The sequence below is a fragment of the Elephas maximus genome, chromosome 12 (assembly GCF_024166365.1).
Source record: "Elephas maximus indicus isolate mEleMax1 chromosome 12, mEleMax1 primary haplotype, whole genome shotgun sequence".
NCBI lineage: Eukaryota > Metazoa > Chordata > Mammalia > Proboscidea > Elephantidae > Elephas > Elephas maximus.
The window spans coordinates 89558249-89567205 of record NC_064830.1 but is presented as its reverse complement, the minus strand read 5'-3'; positions in this window follow the sequence as shown (position 1 = coordinate 89567205).

Genomic DNA, 8957 nt, shown 5'->3' with positions numbered 1-8957 from the left:
GCCACTACATCCCTTCCTCGACGCCACCTTCACTCTAACACACATACACAGAGGCAGGGGGTGAGGAGTCTGCCTTAATAGTGGGGCCTGGGTGCTGAATAATACTGTTGACCTTTCAAATCTCTGGTCTCACTGACCCTCCCAGGCTGTTACAGGTTTAGTGTTTGCATCTCCTCTCTCTCCCCAGGGCTGAGCTTCTCCTCTTCTCTAAGGTGAGGGTGGGCTAAATGAGGAGCAAAGACAATCCGTGGAGCCAGGGACTTCCCCTCTGGGTCTGGATTGTGGAGGAGCAGACAAGATCTAACTGTGCGTGCCTGAGACCAGCCCAGGCTAGAGCCCAGCGGGGTACATGGGCCAGAGGCAGTCGATATTTCCCCAGGACAAAGAGGAAATTTGCAAAGAGGAAGTTGTTGAGTCAGAGGGTGCAGTGCCTTCGAGGAGACTGGTTGACTTACAAAAAGAGAGACAGATGGGAGCCCGTGACAGTGTGCTGGCAATGTGGCCTGGTCTGGGCAGAGAAGTGGGAGACAAGGAAAGCGCCCAAGTGGGTCAGGTCATGAGGTGGGGAGGGGAAGCTAGAGAAGGGGTGGAAAATGACCACGGATCCACCATAGCAGGTAGTGCCTCCTGTACCTGGTCATTGAGGAAGGGCTGAGATAGGATGGAAATCCAGCTTTTTCCCAGGCAAGCAGTGCTCCCATGGGGCTGCATCAGGGCACCTCTTCCTACTTTTCACAAAAACACTGGACTAATCGTAGCCCCTGACAGCAGAATGTGAGTTCCAAAAGTCTCTTAGATATAATGCAACTGCTGTCTGGGACTTGTCAAACCAAGTGTCCGAAATTAAGGTTTAAAAAATATTGTCACTGAACTCAGAGGTCATCAATTCCATCCCTCCCTCCTATCTGACAGATGCAATCATGACTGGTTTCCGGGTCCTGGGTGAATCCTGAAGGAAATGGTGTGGAGGTGGGTCAGGCACCCAATAGGGCTCTCACAGCCCAGAAAATGTTGAAGTATGCTAAGTGGTAAAATAGAGGTGCAAACAAAATGTTATGAGTGCACCAAAAGAAGGGAGTGACATCTAGCTCCTGGCGAAGGGTGGCAGGGTGGGAGCTCTCACTAGAGAGTTTAAATTTCACTGGGTCTTTGTCATATTCACTGCTATATTCCTGGTGACTTCTTCGCCTGACCCATCGTAGGTCCTCAGTAAGTATTCATTTGAATGAGTGAATGAGATACCTCCTGAGATTTTAAAGGAAGAGAAGGATTTTGCCAGGCTGAAAAGGGGGAAGGGCATTCTGGGCAGATGGAACAGCAGGTGTAAAGTCCTGGTAATGGAACTGTGAGCAGTTCGGTGTAGTGTCTTTCCTGAACAAATGGAACGGAGGCCTTTCAATTCTCTAGAGGGGGCAGGGGGAAGCAAAGAAAACAGTAGATATTGTAAGACCAAAAAGGAAAAAAAAAAAGAAAACATAAAATACAGTGATAGAAGAGGACCACACATATCAGTTATGAAAATAATTGTAAATGGCTTATTGTACTTACAGTCATTAAAAATCATGCTTTCAAAAACTTTGTAATAACTTTGGAAAATCCTTACAATTTAATGTTAAATGGGGAAGAAAACAAGTTACTAATCTATATGTATATATGATTTTAGTTTTGTAATAAAAATTTTAAAATATCTACATTTATAGGAAAAATAAAAGACTTGAAGGAAACACCCCAAATGATTACTGTGGTTATCTGTAAGGTGGTGGGTTTGTGGATCATTTTTATTTTGTTTATACTCTTCTGTATTTTCCAAATTTTCTACAATAAGTATCTACTACTTCTACATTTACAAAAAATATTAATAAAAAAGACGGTCAATGGGATAGAATAGGGGGGGCCTGGTTTGAAGGGCGTTGTGGGAGATGAGCCTGGAAAGGGAGGTTGGAATGTTATGAAGGGCTTGAGAGTTTGCATTTAGTTCTGAAAGCAATGGGCAAGTTAACACACTTTAAATCTACTCCTCTCTCCTCAGGCCTCAATAAGTGATAACATCATCCGTCTGGTTGCCCAGGTAAAACAAATGCCTTAGAACCATCCTAAAACCCCACTTTTCCCCCGTCCTCGTTCAGGTAACAAATCCAGCTGATTCTTCTTCCATCATCCCTTGGGTCTCTTCCTTATCTCCAGGCCCACCACACTGGTCTGGTCTTTTGGTTTTTGATCCTAACCCCTTCCATCCTCTGCCCATGATGGTCCTAGGCTGCACTACAAGGCTATTGGGAGAGAGTCCATCCTCTTTAGTAAGGCACACAAGACCCCTCAAGATCTGGCCTGCCGCACCTCTGCCTGGCCAGCCCTTGGCACACTCTATGCTTTTCAGCCTCATCAAATTCTTTGTAGCTCCCTGAATAGGCCACATGCTTTCTTTGGGAGGGGGGGATAGTTTAAAACATTGAAAATATTTATTTTGTCCAGACAGTAAAATAACCTTTTTAAAAAAAATTTTTACAAATATTGATTACCAGCATATTCCAGTTTTTTAAAGAATAGAATTTTTACTTACATACACGCATACACTCAAACACAGCGTATTATACATTGTCTTTTTTTTTTTTTTTAGTCATCTAGTGTTGCCATAACAGATATACCACAAGTGGATGGCTTTCACAAAGGGAAGTTTATTTTCTCACAGTCTAGGAGGTTACAAATCCAAATTCAGGGCGTGGGCTCCAGGGGAAGTCTTTCTCTCTCTGTTGGCTCTGGAGGAAGGCATTTGTCCTGAGTAAGGGCGGTGTTACAATCCCACCCTAATCCTCTTAACATAAAATTACAATCACAAAATGGAAGACAACCACAGAATACTGAGAATCATGGCCTAACCACATTTTTTGGGGGGACATAATTCAATCCACGACATACATTATCTTATATTTTATATGTTTCAATTTTATTCTCAAAGATGCACTTAAAAGCCTGGTTACAAATAAAGCTTTGTCATCCGAAGTCAAAATTCCGGATGGAAGAAGGATTGGATAGGGAAGGTCTTCGGAAACCTACTAATGCAATTACCTTTTGCAGGCAGAGAAAGGACCTTAATGCATGGTTCTAAAGACAAATCAGTTCTGAAAATGTACATTAAGCCTGATTTGTCTCTGCATCCCTGTTTCTGACCCTTGACCAAGTTCAGGTTGGGTAGTAGAGTCTGTGAGTGATGAGTTAGCGGGGAGCTGCTGTCAGCCTTGAAACCTCCAGGGATGAGGGGATGAGAAACAGATTCCATGCCTGAGTAGCCAGGCTCAGCCACTATGCTAGGAGTCAGATCAAGCTAGAATTGTTAAGGAGACAGAAGAATACAATCAAATGGTTCTAAATCCCCAAAGTAGTAGTGTCTTAGGCTGGTGTCTTAGTTATCTAACACTGCTATAACAGAAATACCACAAGTGGATGATTTTAACAAAGAGAAAATTATTTCCTCACAGTAAAGTAGGCTAAAAGTCCAAATTCAGGGCATCATCTCCAGGAGAAGGTTTTCTCTCTCTGTTGGCTCTGGAGGAAGTGTCTTCTCATCAATCTTTCCCTGGGCTAGGAGCTTCTCTGAGCAGGAACCCTGGGTCCAAAGGACGTGTTCTGCTCCCAGCACTGTTTTCTTGGTGGTATGAGGTCCCCCTGTCTCTGCTAGCTTCTCTTTTTTATACTCCAAAATAAATACGCTCAAGACACAACTCAGTCCTGTAGATTGAGTCCTGCCTCATCAACACAACTGTCACCCATCCCCCCTCATTAACATCATAAAGACAGGGTTTACTACACATAGGAAAATCACATCAGATGACAAAATGGTGAACAATTACACAATGCCAGGAATCATGGCCCGGCCAAACTGATATACACATTTTGGGGGAACACAATTCAAACCTTGACAGCTGGGTTCTCCAGAAAAGCAAAACCAGTAAAGCATATAAATATATACAGAGAGAGGTTTTATATCCAGGAAATGGTTCATGTGGTTGTAGAGGCTGGAACGTTCCTAGTCTGCAGGTCAGGATAGAGGCTTCACCTGATTCACATAGCCACAGGGGTTGGTGAACCTAAGATCGAAGATCAGCAGGTCAGAGGGCAAGGCTCTTGCTCACAGCCTGTGAAGATCAATGAATCCCAAGATGGGCAGGCAAGAAGGCAGGTAAGCTGCTAGCTCCACCCCAAGAACTGGAAGTCAGATGACCAGGAGCCAGGTGCAGGACCCAGGGTGAGCAAAAAGCCCACGAGCCTTGCCAGAATGTCCACTTATGATCAATGCAGGCTACATGCCCAAGGAAACTTCATTTCAACTCATTGGCTACTCACAGCAGATCTCATTATAGAGGTGATCACGTTATATCAAATCTCATCATGGAAGTGATCATAACATCATACGACCTCCAAGCCACTGAGAACCATGGCCTAGTCAACCTGACACACGACCTTAACCATCACAAGTAGTAATTGCAGATCTCAGATAAAAGTAGAGAGAAATATTTTTAAAATCTAAGAGGGTTATTGATTCACAAGCTTATACAATCAGTGACTGTCAAATTCTGGGGAGGTTTGGGGGAAACTCAGGGCATTTTGGAGATAACAAATTGCAAAATTGCAAATGGGTAGCTGTGTGCTCAGGTATTCAGTGCCTACCTGCCCAGCCTGTGGCATCAGGACAGTCTGGCTGGATCATGGCCCAGATCCCAGTTCCAACAAAGCAGACTCAGTATTAGCCATGGGACGATCTGGAGAGGGGCACATACTGTTTTCTGCATCTTCACATTTTCTGCCTGAATCCAGCCCACAACACATAGATCTTGACTTCCTGCCAAACTCCTCCTGAACCATCAAGTTTGAGCTCAAATGTCTGTGAGGCCACACTTGCTGCCTTGACCTTGAACAGAAGTTGTATTTTGTCTCCATGTCTACAGCTCCTCATGTGACAGCAAGAACAGCTGGGCTGTAATTATGTGAAGCTTTCCCTCCCTCATTAGAGTAAGAGCCCCTCCAAGTTCATGTGTCACCTTTGTGCCTCCAGAACCCAGGGCCTAGCACAGTCCCTGGTACATAGTAGCTACCTGGTATGTACCTACTGAATGGAAGAATAAATGAATTAATGAATGAACAATGGTTTTAAAATAAACCCATGGCAAAAAATTAGTTCTGTCTCTTGAGTTAACCCTGGCATCCAGGAGGATGGCCTGGAGGAAGTGAGGCCCAAGATGAGAGCATTATTCTAGTCCAAGTTAGATACTGTGGAAGTCTGGCCTAAAGCAAGAGAAAAGGTCAGGTTTAAAATATATTTATATAGACAATAAAATTTTTATTTTTTAAGTTATTTAAAAATTTTTTACAGAGAACATGATTTTGAGAACTAATTGGCTGCTGAGGTGATGAGGGGAAAAATTGAGGTTAGATGTCAAGGTTTCTATCTTGGGAGACTGAAGAGATGCTGACATGAAAATGCAAGAGGATAAGCAGTTTCTGGGGAAAACATCATGAGTTTATTTTTAGAACTGTTAGGAGGAATATTTTGGAGATGGTTAGAAATAGAAGCCAAGAGCTTGAGAGGGAAGTCAGGGCTGAAGAGTCAACTGATTATAGATAGCAATTTAAGTCATAGCATAGGTGGATTAATGAATGGATTATATCATTCACTGTGCATAATGAGAAGTAGAAGACAGCTGTGGAGAGAATTAGTGTATTAGGGCAGACTAACTGCTATAACAAACAAGCCTAAAATCATCTCAGTGGTATAATTCAAGAGATGTTTTTGTTTTCTACCTAAAATTTTTTTATTGTGATAAAGTATGTATAACACAAAACTTACTGCTCTAACCATTTTAAATGTACAGTTGAGTGACATTCATTACATTCACAATGTTGTGCAACCACCACCATTCACCTCCAAAACTTTCTTGTCACCTTAAACAGAAACTCAGAATCCATTACACGTGATGACTATCAATTTCTCTCTTCCCTCAGCCCCTGGTAACCACTGATCTACTTTTACCTCTATGCATTTGCCTATTCTAGATACTTCGTATAAATGATACCACGCAATATTGTCCATTTACGTCCAACTTATTTTGCTTAGCACAACGCTTTCAAGGTTCATCCACGTCATAGCATGTATCAGAACTTCAGTTCTCTATATGCCTGAATAATAATCCCTTGGGTGTACAGTGATTACCACATAAGGGCTTATTTCTGTCATTTTGGTATTTATTTCAGTGTATTTTATACCTCATTTTTTCCCATACTGACTTCTTTTGTGCTTAATTTATTTTTTGTAGCAAACCATTTTGATTCTCTTCTCATTTCCTTTTGTGTAAATTGTGAATTGATAACTTACCTTCAATAAAATAGCGTACAAAAATTCTGTTCCTGTATGGCTCCATTCCCCTTTTATGTTGTCATTGTCACAAATCACATTTTTATTCACTGTCTGCCCAGTAACACAAATTTATGTTTTTAACATATTTGTCTTTTTTGTCATGTAGGACATAGAAAGTAGAGTTACAAACCAAAAATACAGTAAAACTGGCCATTATAACTACCCATGAAATTACCTTTACCTGGAGACCTTTATTTCTTCACACAGATTCCAGTTACTGACTAGTGCCCTTTCATTTCTACCTGAAAGACTACCTTTATTATTTCTTATAGGGAAGGTCTTGCAGTAAAAAGCTCCCACAGCTTTTACCTGGGAATAGCTTAATTATTTTCTTCAATTTTGAGGGAAAATTTTGCCAAATACAGAATTTTTGGTTGACAGTTTTTCTTTCAGCGTTTTAAATATGTCATCGTACTGCCTTCTTATCTCCATGGTTTCTGAGGAGAAATCGACATTTAATCTTATTGAGGATTCCTTGTATGTGGCAATTCACTTCTCTGTTGCTGGTTTCAAGCTTCTCTCTTTATCTTTGGTTTTCAACAGTTTGATTATAATGTGTCTCAGCGTGTATCTCTTTGGGTTTATCCTCCTTAGAGTTCATTGAGCTTCTTGGATGTGTAGATTCATGTCTTTCGTCAAACTTGGGAAGTTTTCAGCCATTATTTCTTCAAATACTCTTTCTTCTTCTTTCTCTTGTCTCTTCTGGGACTCCTATAATGCAGGCTTGATGGTGTTCCACAGGTTCCTTGAGCTTTGTTCATTATTCTTTCTCTATTCTTTTTTCTTTCTGTTCCTTAGACTGCTGTTGAGTACCTCTAGTGAATTTTTCATTTTAGTTATTGTAGTTTTCAGCTCCTGAATTTCTGTTTGGATCCTTTTTCATAATTTCTATATTTTTATTGACATTCTCATTTTGTTCACAGATTGTTTCCCTAATTTCCTTTAGTTCTTTGTTCATGTTTTCCTTTAACTCTTTGAGCATATTTAAGACAGCTGTTTTAAGATCTTTATCTAATAAGCCCGGTGTCTTCCCTTTCTCGGGGATGGTTTTTATCACTTTGTTTTTTTGACTGGACCATCTTCTCTATTTCTCTATATGCTTTGTGATGTTTTTTTTTTTTTTTTGTAAAAAATGGGACATTTGAGTAATGTAATATGATAACTCTGGAAATCATATTCTCCCCTTCCTCGGGGTCTGATAGGTTTTTTTTTTTCTCCCTGTCTTTCTTTCTTCCTTTGTTGAAGGCTGTAGTAGTCTACTGGTTTAATGACTTTTCCAAACTATTTTTGCAAAGACTAGATTACTTGACATGTGTGTTTATTGAAGTCTCTGTTCCTTTAGCCTGTGTTCAACTATTGTTCTGACATAGACTTCCTCAAATTCCAGGAGTTAAAAGAAAAAGAAAAACAAGGAAACAATAGGAAAACAAAAACACCACTTGTAGTCTTTGCAGAGTGGCTTTGTGCTGGGGCACACCTTTCAAAACCTAGCCGGGTTTATATTGGGCCTAGAGATCAGCCCAAATGAAAGTTTAGAATTTTCTCAGGTGTTTTTCTGGGCACACATCTTGACCTGGGCATGTGTGTGGTTTTCTAAATTCCTGGGTATACAGGGATGTTTCTGAATGGCGCAACTTCCCAAAGAAACTTTCTTCCTGGCTCCTCGACCTTAGCCCTAAGCTTTTTATTTTGTGTCTCAGTCACTCTCTCTTGCTCCAGGCAGCTACAAGCTATTCAAAATGCCCATTGCTCCTCTGTTCTGCACTACCTCCAAGATGGATGAAACAGAGATGCACGCTTTTCTTCAGTCCTTTAAGTAACCGCTCAACAGGTTTGAACAAATACAGTAATTTGTGCATAAGGTGTGGTTTGCTCCTTTCAGAACCTAAGATCAGGGTCTCAAGATGGAAACACAGGCTTTCACTTGAACCTGGCTGCTAAGCCAGGGTTGGGAGGGGAGCAGTCCAGTAACAAAAAGTCACAAATTTTCCTACCATTCCCTTGATGCTGCCTCTTTCTTGATTCTACATTTGCTTGGTTGCTGTGAACCCTTGACTGTTTATCAGAGTTCTGACAAGGTTAGTTACGATAGTTTCTACTTGTTTTTTTCTGTTTCTTTGGGGGAGGGGAGCATGGAGCTTCTTACTCTGCCCTTTTGGTGAAGTCACTCCCTCAAGAGAACTTTTTTCCTTGCTTAATAGTTCACTGCTGATATTTGGAAAGTGGTCTTTCACAAAGTCATTCAGGGATCCAGGCTCTTTCGTTCTGTGACTCTGTCGTTCTCCTAGGGCCAAAGAGTCCTCTACGTTTGGGATAAGAGAGAGATAAGATAAGATAATCACACAGGAAACTTCTATGGATTAGGCCTAGAAGTGGTACATATCACTTTGCCCACAATCCATTGGCCAGAATTCAGTCACATGGCTGCCTCACTGCAAAGGAGGCTGGGAAATGTAGCTTAGCTGCATGCTCAGGAAGAAAAGAGAAAACAGTTTGCACCACACTGAGGGTGCACCAAAATCGTCAGGTAGCTTGAAGCAGCAGCCCA